Raw genomic sequence first — 12,867 nt, forward strand, 5'->3', positions numbered from 1 at the left:
CTACAATGAATACTAGTATTACTGCTGTTCCTGAACTGGTTTCAATCTGCTGCTCAGTGAAAACCAAGCATAAGCTCCAAAGGAGTAACTCCTATCAGTATGGAGTAACAGGGATTATAAACCTGATAGCGATTCTTTTCTCTTCTGCCATGAATACTGACAGTACTGGTCTATGAGTTGAAGATCAGGCATTAAACTACTGGCTTCACACAGCCAACTACTTACCTTGCTGTTTCAGTTCAAAGTGAGTCACAGAGAATCAGAATTCCCCACAGAATCCAGAGTCATGCCAAAGAAGTATATTTGTTTTAAAACTGAAGAGAAGTCACTGTATAAATTCATTGGATGACACCCCATCTTCCACTGGATGTACGTATTACAGGAGCCCTAACAGACCTCTTGGCTTGGAACTAAAAAATAATTGTGTGACCAAAAAACAAGGGAGTGAACAAACAAAACTGATTAAGGCAGGGAATGAATGAGGATGTACCTTTTATCCAGGGAGGACATATTTTTAACTGAAACTTAGATTACTATAAAAAACTCAGACAGTTGGTGTAGACAAGAATGGATGATTATTGATTTCAAGGGGGGAACATAATGATCATTGACAGAACAGGGGGAGCTATAGCATATTTAAAGAAAGACTTTGAACTACATGCCCAAAACACCATACTTCAGTACCTTGAAAAATCCACCAGATACATACAAGGAAATTTAAACAATAAAGGAACATTGGTTTATTTCTTATTCTAACCCTTAAGCATGTCAGCAGAAGTTAATTCCTTGCCATTCAATCCAACAAAAAAAAGATTAATGCCATAAAACATCATGGAGAAATAAATCTATTATAGCTGAATTCTATTAATTCATATGTGCCAGCTGTTCTACTAGCTGTATATGTTCACAAAATTAATAAAAATCAAGATATACAATGGGACGTACCTCAACTTCCCAGGAATCAATCAAGTATTGGCAATATGCTTTGTAAAAAACAAAAAAAAACAAAAAAAAACCCCAGCCCCCCCAAAAACACACCACAAAAAACCAACAGTTCCAGAAGGTATCTAGAATTCAGACTGATCACTTAAGCAGTCTTGTGACTGCTAAACTCAGATCTCTTGTTTCAGCACAGAGGCCTGGTTTTAAATTGTGCTGAGAAGCCTGTGCTCCCATTAACTTTAAATAGCATTGTGGATACTCAGCTAAAAATCAGGCCTTAGAGCACTCAGCCAAAGCCTATGGTGTAGAAAACTGATATTACTTGGAAGAGGCTGAGATGGACATTGAGCAGTGCAACACCTCCTTGCAAGCAGAAAAATGTAATTATGGGCAGCATTAACCCACAAAATAGCTCTTATATTTTGGGATGTTTTGGGAATTGGTGCAGGTGCTGGCATTAACCACAGTAACACTAGTGGCTTAATAGCTTCTTTTGTGGCCCAATACAGAGATTAGAGTGTTCTGGGCAACATTTTGCCATACTTCCTTATTTTCGTGACCACTCCCACAATACAAGCCAGATGGAAGAAGCAGGAAAAACAAGTATAAACTACAAGACTGCCTCTTTCTTCAGAGTTCCGTATAAATGTATGAACAGATTACCAGATTTACAAACAACTCTTCTTCGTTTAGCTTCAGATTAAGCTACTTTTCTACCATAAGACAACCAAAACGCCTCTGAAACCTTCACTAAAGTTGATAGATCTGTTGGTTGTAGCTGACCATCTAGCATAGGAATAGTGTCAATATGAAGGTTATAATGTATCTGCACTCACTCCACACACTGGACACTGTTAATCAGCCAAGACATTTCTGTACTAGCGCTACTGTAGCTCTTGTCTTTTTCACTGTAAAAACATATTAGCCACCACCAATTGGAACCAATGAATATACATACTATTTGCAAACTTGTGAGAATAACCTGTCAGTTAGCAACATTGTGCTTCTGGCTGCCCATTTTTGTCAATGAAGAACTACATTAAATTGATCTAAGATGCAACCCTAACCTTCCACTAAATATTTATCTAAGGCAACTAAATTTTAGTCTGCATAGGGACCATCCATTCCTTTTTGAAGAGCTATTCTGCATAGAGGTGTTTATTATACAGTCATGCTTGTTTGAATAATCACCTCAGATTTCTAAAGAACCCAAACAGGTTTGAGCCACAAGTTGAGTGAAGTCTTCTGAAATGCAGCATCTAATGCTCTGTGGACCTCAGTCCTAACGCAATTATTCACTCCAGCAAGATATTAACAATTGTTCAGAGCACAAAATGACTAAACCACTTACTGACATTGAACTAAATCACAATCACTTGTATTGCCAGGGGTTGCCTCAATCAGGGATTAAGACTTGATCTTCATGTGTGCTGGTTCAAGGGACCCATGCAAACCTTAACAGAATGTCATCAACCACTGACTCCACTGGGGACTATAGTAAATAAAAAGAACAGTTCTGAAGACTGCAGAAAAACTGTCTGCAGCTAATGAGTCTGACACAATTAGTCTGAATCACAAAGTGAGTCTGACTAGTAAAAATACACTTACGCATCCAATTCCTCATGACATACGTTTGAAATGGCAACTGATGTATTCATGATCAATATATCTCTCCCAGTGCCATTCATGACTGGGAAATGGCATGTATGAGCTAAGCGCTATAATCTCAAAGAATAACAATTTCACAATGAGAGACTGTAATGCCAGAAAAATTCTGAACCCCTAGTATACTTTTATTTATTTGCGGCCTGAGTTGCTGATTCTCGATCAAGCTAACAGACTGCTATAGGAGAAATTCACTCTGACCCAATCTTCAAACAGACTCCAGGAGAAATAGTCAAACACCATTTGATAAATGGTGATAAAGTGCAAAACAAGAAATTGCGAGGAAGGGCTGTTCTATCCAAGCACAATCAATAATACAGCAATCAGATGGTTAAGCAATATCAACATACTAGTATCAACATAGCCAAGACAGTGTTACCACTGCCTCTAAAGGTTGTTTCAGCCTCTTCAAGGCCCCACTATGCAAGAAGGGCAGGCGTGCTGGGTTTGCTGTGCAGGGCATGTGGGTTCCGTTGCCTCAGAAAGAGCCAAAAGACTGAGAAAAGGAGCAGGTGAAGGATAGTAAAAAGCTGCAATATGTAACATGCTAGACAGATGTAGAAACAGCAGCAGAAGCTTTTGAATGAGTGTTTTGCAGATTATTCTGCAATGATCATAAAGAGTCTTAATCTACAAAGCTCACCCCATTAGAGATTCCGCAGAAAGCATGTCTGATGTCAGTCCTGTAGTCAGTATTGTTAAGTATCTAATATTTAATTTTCTATTATTTATTACACATTTTCACTCAAAAGACATCTTAGACAAAAGATGAAAGATCACTGATAAAAAGGTTGATAACAGATCAATTTATCATAACAATCTTACCACAAAAAATATAATTTCACTTGAATTGTGAAAGGTTTCACAGCACTGCACAGCTGAGTGTAACAACTGACACATTTTAATGCATACTGACAGAATTCATCAGCTCAAGATGAGGTTGAATTTTTTTACCACCACTTTTTCTTCTTGCTTATCTACCTACTGAGTTTTTTCACAGCTGTCTTTACCCAGGGGAATAATATTAATGCCAAAGTAGTATCAAAAAGCAGCTATCTTGAAGCAGCAAAATTTTCTAAATGATAAAGTCACTCTTCTTCTCCCTCCTTTCTTTGCAGTATTTCCTCCTGAAAGCATGGGAGTGCGCTTGCTTGCTCATCACTCTTGCTACCCTAAACAACTGAGATAGCTTTGTTCTTCTGCACCAGCAGTTCTGCTCATGAACACTGACACTGAATTTCCTTTTTTAGACAGCAAGGACGCAGACTTTCTTCCTCTTCTCCCTCCCTCTGCCTCCCCTCCCCCTCCTACAGTCTTTGCTGTGCCCTCATCTTACCTTCAACAGCAGAAGAAATCCATGCTGCAGTTTTTTCCTCGTTAGCAGCTCTATGGCAACAGCAGCTCTGAGGCAGCAGTCCTTTACGGTTCTGACTTTTCTCTCTTTCCTTCTGCATAAAGAGACACAGTTTGCTTTCCCAATAAATTAGCAAAGAAAATTCTGATGTGATGTAAATTAACAAACACAATTCCAATGTGATTTCAGAAAAAAAGCGTGCTCCTGGGGGTACAAAGTTGTATTCTCAGAAGAGCTGAATGTTAGCAATGCAAATAAATAATAGTAAAGGAAATCAGAGAAGTCCTTTTGGGTAATAAACTGTAAAATCATTGTTGTGATAACTCAGCTTTCTCGGACAGAAATGTGAAAAAAAGAAAATTCTGAGCTTAAGATACACAAAATATCACATCCAAATGAAGTCCTGAAACTCTAAGTATTTGTTATTAACACATAAATTAAACCAGTGGTTTGTTTGTTTAAATTGCTGCTAAAATAAAAGGAATAATATCATACAAGATCTTGTAGTCTTGTAATCCATGGAAAAGTGTATATCAGAATATATTTAGAAATGGTAACACAAGCTACAGAGGACAAAAGAGCAAGCAAAGAAAAATACCAGTAACTGGGTGGTTATTGAGTATTATAGTATCTGCCTGCTTAGAAATTAGGATTTTCCTGACTTTGCTACTTTTAAATTGACCAGAAGAATGAGCTACAAATAAATGTTGAATATGATAGCAAATAAACAACTCCTTAAGATTCAGAAACAATTATTACAAGAAACTCTTGAATTAAATTAAAGTACCTAGCACAAGAAAAAACTACTTTGAATAGAGGGACATATATATTCTTTATTTATTGCAAAAAATTGCCAGTAAATTATAATCCAATCACTTTCAATACATGCATGAAATAAATGAATCAATGTATTTCTGTAATTCCGCATGAACTCTCATTTCTGTCTCCTGCTGCGTAAGAACAAAGGTTTCTGGCCACTGCCAATTGCTGTGACATGACGTGTTAAAGTGCATGTCCTGGATTAGCACAAGCAATGCCACAGTTACTCCTGGCTAAGATAACTCATGATAATGTGCTCACCTGCATCCTGTCTGTGCTTGCATCAGTGGATGTCCATGCTTGCTTGTGTCAGTGGACCCCAGGAAAACGTGGGCAGCTGTTCCTGGGTGCAACCTGAGAGGAAAAGAATGAATTACCTACTATCCTGCACCTCATATGTTCATTTTCATCTCATCTGGCAGTATTCAATTAGTATACAAAATAATATATCATAGCATTCTGGGGTGGGTTAAAGCACAAACAACTGGGACTAAGGACTGGCCTACAGAGGCTCCATAACACTAAAAAGAAACCCCCCAAAACAGAGCAGAACAGTTACAAGACAGTTTCTTAGCAGCCCACTTGGCAGCTTCAGCTTCACGGGCACACATTTCAGACCCAGTCATGACAACAGCATGCATCCGTAACACTGTTAAAGATAAAAGCCTTGTAATATTTATATTTCATCCAATAAATCTCAGAAGGATTAACAAAACAAACAAACAAAATGATTAAACAAGTCAAAATGTTTATCTTCATTAATTTTTTAAACTTTTACCCAGGTAGAACCTCAGCTTCTCACCCAGAACCAACAGCTTTCTAGGCTGAAGCATAGCACATAAAGCAGTCAGCCCCAGCCTTAAACAGTTTATGCTCTAAGAGATCCTTCAGACAGGAGATTATGATTTCCATTTTACAGGCAGGTGAAACAAGAGCACAAAGCTGAAACTACTCATCTATAATTTCATATTGAGCCAGTATCAGTGACAGAAACAAAACTCAGGGAATTTGAGCTATAGTTACCTGCAGAAATGAGGAGTCTCAATTTTCTTACAAAAAGTAAAGCTCAGTAGAAAACTTCCAGTTTGTACAAATTAAGATTTACCTTAAGGCAATACTTCTGACTACATAGCTCATTTTATTAATGACAAAGTATTTATCTTTATTGTTAACATGTACATGTTGCAACAAGCTCTATAAACTGCAAAATACTGTTCTGGAGGTTCAAATGCTCTACTAGAGAAGGAGGAAGAGACTTCAGTTAACACACAAGGCTGGATATGGGCAGAAAGAGCTTCTGTTAAAGGACAATTAAATAATTTCTATGGTATCTTACTCTTGCTGTTTAGGGACGTACACGTTTTAAATATTCTGACAATATAGGCCTGTAAAACACTAATACCAAAGCATTCTGTGCAATGCTGTATCAGTTGATAAAACCTAGCCATTTTGTTGTCACTAATCCAAGATGGGCCCTCATAACTCACAGCACTGTACATAAACTCTGAAAAGCACAGTGTGTTTGCTCTGATGTCTAAAACTGCAATTTGGATGGGGAAGGACAGAGTTGTATGACTTAGTCTCATCAGTCAGGACATAAAGCATCTATCAAGGTAAGCATATCTACAATACGTATTAGAGATTATTAATTTTTTATCACAAACTCTGGTCCTTTGAATATACTCATGTAAAATCAAAGAACTGCTTAGCCTTTTTAGTGTTTTCGTCTTGGGCTTGGTTCACATGCATTATTTCTTCCTACTAAGAACATAACAGCCAACTTTTTTATCAACGAAGAAAGGTACTCAAAACTAAATACAGAATATAGGTCTGCCTGTAGTGGCTGTTCCAAAAATTAAACAACTGAAATCAGCTCAGCAATTCAAAACCGCAAGCTTTGTCAGTGGATTCCAAATTGAATAACTATGAGAATAAATAACTTGCATAGTTAACCAATATCAGAAGGAAAAATGTTTTCTTCAAAAGAATGCATAGGCTTATATTTACCTCTCTCTCAGAATTGGAAAATGTTCTTTGCAGTCTGTCTCACAGAAATATACGACATACACTATTTCATGGTAGTGCAGAAGGCTTCCAATTGACTTAAAAAAATAAACGTAACCACAGTACTCTGTCAGGATGTTATCAGCAGCTGCCACCTGCTTAATCTCTCTAGCTTTCTTTACTTTTGTAATAGAAAGAACAAACTCTAACCTGAAAGTATGTATGTAACTTCTATCAGAGATTTCTAAGCCTCCTACCATTACTGATCTCCACATTTTTCAAACATTTGCCCACATGTAACCTCTGAGGCAAATACTATCACCCCCACTTTACGGAGGAGAAAACTGAAGTGCAGAAAGAGCTCTCATTCCAATAAAAGTCAATGACAAGTCTCTAATAAATATTATCTGTTCAATTTTAGTGCTAAAATTACATGGCTGTGGTCACACTGGGAGTCTTTAACACAACAGAGAACAGAGCTAAGCTGGCACCATGTCCTGGGCCTGACTACAAGCCTTAAAGACTGCAAGAAAGAATCTAATTGCTCAATCAAGGAGAACGTTCAAGACCTAAAACTATAACTATTGAGTTTTATAGCATGCAGAAGACTGAATGACTAAGAAAATCATAGAAAGAAAAGTATATTTCTGTTTCAAGTATTTGGGTTGGGATTTTATTGTGCCAATGTTCTTATTACCAGAATAGTTACTAAAATCACAAGACCACCATAAGTGATCCCATATGATAGTCTTCTTACTTTGTACTCATTTAAAGAATTAACAGTGATTTACATACTTCTTCTAAGAAAGGAAATACACATTTTCTAAAATTAACACTAGTTTTTTATAAGAAGCCCAACGTAATTCTAACTGAAGTAAATGGGAAAATTTTCACAAGTTCAAAGGCCACTGGATGAAATTATATGCATCTACTATAAAAATAAGAAGTATTTAACTTCCCTTAGTTCTTTAGATTTTTGACCCTCTGAGACAGGGCTGAGAATCCCAGGTTCCTCTGAGGCACCAGAACATTTCTGCCACTTCCTTTCAGCAGCAGGTTACAAGAACTTTCCCACTGTATAAAGGAGAAACCACCTTTCTTAAAGATTCATCGAGCACCTAATTGTTCCAGAATAAGAAATACATAACAGATACCTTCGGACATCTGAAGGCACCAAGGTCACTACAAGTCTGAATTTAAGCTCCAAACTCTAGGAGAAGATGAATTAATGGATGAATAATCTGAAATATGGAATTCAAACAACTTTGCCTTTTCTTTAAAAAACAAGTAGATTAGTTTTAAACAGTTTAACAAATTAACATAAAGATAAAAAAATCTTACTGGGAATGAGAGAACTTAGGCTAAGAAACAAAACTATGCAAAACTGAAGCAGGAACACGTCTTGGAGACTTGTGCTCGAAGCAATTAGGGAGCACAAGCCACAAACCACCGTGCATACATTTCAGACAAGTGAGTCAGCTGGTCAGCAAAAGGTCCTATCCACCCTATATCCTCTGCACAAGTCTGAATATCTTGAATAGACTGAGCATGTGGAACAATTAAATTAACTAAAGCAGCTTAAATCCCACTGGCTTTCTATAGTGCTCACCTCCTAAATCATTTAAGCATTTTTGAAAATGTTCCTTATTGGCCTAGCACACAACTATTCAGTGAGACAAAACTTTGACTGGGAGAGAAAATTCTGTGTCTGGATGTACTTTCAATTCACTGAACAAGGACATCATTGAGATTTCACAACACAAGTTTGATTACAGTTAGAAAGAGTAGAAATATCTGTCAAAGCACAACAAAGTTGTAAAATAACTTTAAAAAAGAATGACAAAGCAAGCCTAACAGTCTAATGTACGAAAGTCATCATAATATGGATTTCAAATCACACAGAGATACTAAAGAATGCAAAGCAAGCTTTCTCAGTGCATTAAAACCACTGCACCTTATAAATTCTTATTTAGTTTGTTTAGATTATAATTTCAGTGGAATGACAAAAAAAGCATGTTAGCATTAATGAAACCCAGTGACTGTATTTAAATTGCAAGCATGGGACTCCTGGAATTTGGACTTTCTCTCTCCCCTCGAGATTTTCCAGAATCTTTCCTGTTTGCTCCTACATCTGAGGAAGGAAGCTTTTGTTTAGGCAGGATCCTTTGGGAATCATGAACTGAAAAACATTACTTCTTGCTAACAACACCCTGGCAAATCATCTTGATCCTTAATGTGACCTACTGTGAATAAACTCTGTCTGTTTACAATTACTTTCTTTGCCCTGCTAGTTGTGGCAATCAAATAATATACAGTACATACTCTAGCATCAGACTTGCAAATGCAGGAGAGGAACTCAGGATTTTCCAGGTTTCCCGTGAAGTACATGACAGTTTCATGGTAAATTCAAATCATGGTATGAGATTTCTAAAAGGAGTTTTCTGAAATTTCCTAATGCAAACTGTGACATCGCCTTTGCCAGAATATTGATGAGCAGGGATTGCTCAACTAGAGCTCAGTTTCAAGAGGTGTCAGCTCCTACTGCTTTCTTTAGATACATCATTCTTTACTTCAATCTGCATGAATAATGACTAGAAAGCCAGCTGCTAAACCAGCTAGTCCATCTGTTACCCCCTGTTAATAAATGTATAATGTTCACTCTCACTAAAGAGCTCATGATTCACTAGGATTGTCTTTTGGGGAGACATCTACTGAAGTATATTATGTGCACACATAAATGTGGCCGTGGATCCTACCTTTAGTAGCACAGACATATTATTTAGCATCCTTTTGGTATCTCTTCTGCCTGATGATAACATGAACCTGGTCCTTGAGGAGCAAGTTTTCAGTTGAGACTGCTCTAGAAAGCTTAAGAAAATTAAAAGCCAGGGGGCCATAACAAATCCCACTGTCAGTCCAAGATTTTTGCCAGTGACAAAATCTGACCTTTCAATACCTGTTGCTATGATGCTTCATGTTCAGAACACAAATAATCCCAGGCAAAGCATGGCTACCACCAGTCTAAAAATACACAAATTATATACGATATCACAAATGAATTGGCTGTTTGCCTTACTATAACTGAAAAGATATTTCTCAAATACTATTCAGGTACACAAGTTTTAAAGAGTAAAAAATGTTCTCTCTAGTGCAGTTAGGGTCATTGCTAGGACAACAATCCTGGATTTCTGCTATCTTGTTTCACAAAAAGAGAGGACTGATTCAGTGTTTCCAACCCTTTGCTTATCCCAAGTTAATGAAGCAAAACTTCTTTCCTCTTTTCATTTGGTGAAACAAGTCAGTGATTTTCACTGGAAGAAACACTGGATTCCTTTCCTCATATGCCTTGATGTGGAACATCCATGAGTCTCTTTAACATGGGAACTGATGATTTGTTTCTTAAAACGCAATTTCATAGTTCCAGTCATACAACACTTAAGGCAAATAGAGAGCATCTGACGAGAGGCCATATGACTGGGGACTATCTGATTCTATAAAAGTGGATTAAAATAACGATGAACCAGAGCAAATAACACAGCCAACTAATCAGATTTGTCAGACTCTGCCATGACCATGTGACAGGAGATACTAATACACCCACAGACTTTTCTTTATATTCAAGCATCAGGTAAATCACAGTTGAACAAAACCCTCAGAGACATGGAAATTTCAAGCTGCTCTATAAAGGCCAGTGATCAGGAGCTCTGGGCCGGGTGCAGGTAGCACTGTTTGGCTCCATAGTTGTCTGCATAAAGAAATCTTGGCATCTGACTCCCAGATGCCATTATCACAGACAGTAAATAACAAAATCAATTTAAAAAATTGTCCCTTGATTGAAGTTAATAGTCAAAAAACATTTTCTGAGTTTTGGGTTTTTGGGGTTTTTTTTTGAATGGGATGAAGTTTGGTCAAGTTGAGTGAAACAAGACTTGCAGCAAGTTAGAGCAATGGGAACAGTTTTTCCTATAACTGTCCTTAAAGAAAGCTAGGAAAGCCTTGTTAGTTAAAAACTACTTTTGTCAAAACCGAACTTTCAAAGTGGTTTGAATACACAGGTAATCTGAAATGACAAATTTCTTTACAGAAAAAGATAAACTAGATACTTGTTTCTGAGATGACAAATGGTTTTTTAAAAGACATTTAGAGTCTGTGGAAAATGATGGCTTACCTTCTTGAAATTCCTATATGTCAAGAAACCTTTTCCACTCAGGTTTGCAAATATACTAAGACCTAATTACAATACTTAAATAAAAAGTATTTACACTCTACAGCTTTCTTAATAAATGTTCGAGATAATAAAAACAAATATTCAGTAGTATTATTTCTTCCATTTAGACCCAAAGTAATTTTTAATGGGCAGTCTAATTGTGCCAGCCTGAACCTGTGTTCACGTTCTTTCTTCAGTCCATCCTGTTTCTTTTACAACCAGAGGCTTACGGGTCCATGCAAACTGCTATCATTCATTTAAAAAGGCCTCCGGTTACTATTGTGTGGCTGTCTAAATTGCAAATACAAGAAGCATCCTCAATATTTTCTACTCAGCATGGGCAGACAAAACTTGAGAGCATTAGGGTGGGTCAACAGAGGAGCTGCATTTATAGTTTAGCTGGGATATTGGTAAGTGTTACATTATTTCTACAGATAATATTGCCCCAGCAGATGCTACCATAGGAAGAGCTAATGTACATTTAGTCTTTCAGAGATGCCCTTTACAGATATTCTAGATGGTTCTAGACAATTTACAATATTCTAGACAAGTAAAGGGTTGAGTTTTTCAAGCACTGCCTCCATTTGTTCATATATAATCACTATGGAAACAAGTTTGAGAAGTGGCACACATAAACCCATTAAAGTTGGCAAAAATTATTGCTTATAATTTTTATTATTTGCCTACATGAGAAATATTGATGAACAGATTATTGTAAATCCTGAGAAGAACATTAAAATGATCGATATTTTTTTCTACAGCAGTATGAAAGCAACGGGCATGATCACCGATCATTTCATTGAGTCGGTTTGCACAGTAACATCTTCCTTACTGCTTTATTTTGGACTGCACTAACCTTTAAATCAGCCGTGACAGATTTTTTTCGCAGACATCGCTGGCTGTACTATGAACCGCAGCACTGCGTTTTCAGTAGCGCCCCGAGGACCACCCCGCCTATCTCCCTCAAATACTCTCCAAATACGCCTTCATCCCCTTTAGAAATTATCCACATTTAACACCCCGTGACAAATTTGCGTGATTCAGCTAAGCTGCTGTCCTAAACCCGGGCAGACGGAGCACCCGCCGCCCGCGCACCCCCCCGCCCCCGGGCCCGGCCGGCCTCCTCACCGCGACGCCGGTTTCCACACAAACCCACCCCGTGCTTCAGCGGGGGCCGGGGCTGAGGAGGGGGCCGGGGCTGAGGGGGGGGGCCCTCAGGCGCCACCATCTTCCCCCCTCACCTCACGGCCCCGCCGGCCGCCGCTCCCTGTCGCCCAGCGCTGCCCCCCTCACTAACCGACCCGGGCTTAGCCCCTTCCTGCCCCTCAGCAGGAGGTGAGGAGGGAGAATTCAGGGGGTGTTTTAGCCTAGCAGGGAGGAGGAGGGAGTCATTTCTGGGGGGGGGACGGACAGGGGCGAGCCCCGCGGCCCAGCAGCCGTCTTCCCCGCCCGAGGAAGCCGCTCTCCTCTGTCATCCCCTGACTTCCAGGCACCGGGGCTTTAAAAATAACCGACATGGCGGGGGAAACGCAGCCATGACAGGGAGCCGCTCTGCCCCCTCAGCTGCTGCCGCATGGCCTGCTCCCTGCCCCTCTCAGCCCGACTGCCTGGCCCGCCGGGCCCCGGTCGTGTCGGCCCCGGCCGCCCTCGCCCCTTCCCGCCGCCTCCCCCCTCCTTCGCTACCCCCGCCGCCCCCGCCACGCTCCCCCTCCCCCGCGCTGCAGCAGGGGCCGGAGCGGGAAACCCCGTGCGCAGGAACGAGGGGGGGGGGGGAGGAGAGCGGGAGGAAGGAGCGAGGCGCTGTCACGCCGTCAATGGTGCAATATCCTTCCGCGCTCTGAGGGAAAAAAGTAGTTCCACGTTCCCCTGACCTCGT

General features: G+C 39.5%; 1 long non-coding RNA gene across 1 annotated transcript in view; it reads right to left on the minus strand.

Moving 5' to 3' along the window:
* LOC128149561 (uncharacterized) overlaps positions 1–12,846 on the minus strand; it is a 138,866-nt gene extending 126,020 nt beyond the window's left edge. Inside the window, exons 1-3 of the long non-coding RNA XR_008237672.1 lie at positions 11,848–12,846; positions 5,042–5,134; positions 3,944–4,055 (exon numbers count right to left, since the gene is read on the minus strand). This is a non-coding gene — a long non-coding RNA (uncharacterized LOC128149561). The remainder of the gene's footprint in view (positions 1–3,943; positions 4,056–5,041; positions 5,135–11,847) is intronic.
* Positions 12,847–12,867: the final 21 nt, after the last annotated feature.

Source organism: Harpia harpyja, chromosome 12, assembly GCF_026419915.1.
Source record: "Harpia harpyja isolate bHarHar1 chromosome 12, bHarHar1 primary haplotype, whole genome shotgun sequence".
Classification (NCBI taxonomy): domain Eukaryota; kingdom Metazoa; phylum Chordata; class Aves; order Accipitriformes; family Accipitridae; genus Harpia; species Harpia harpyja.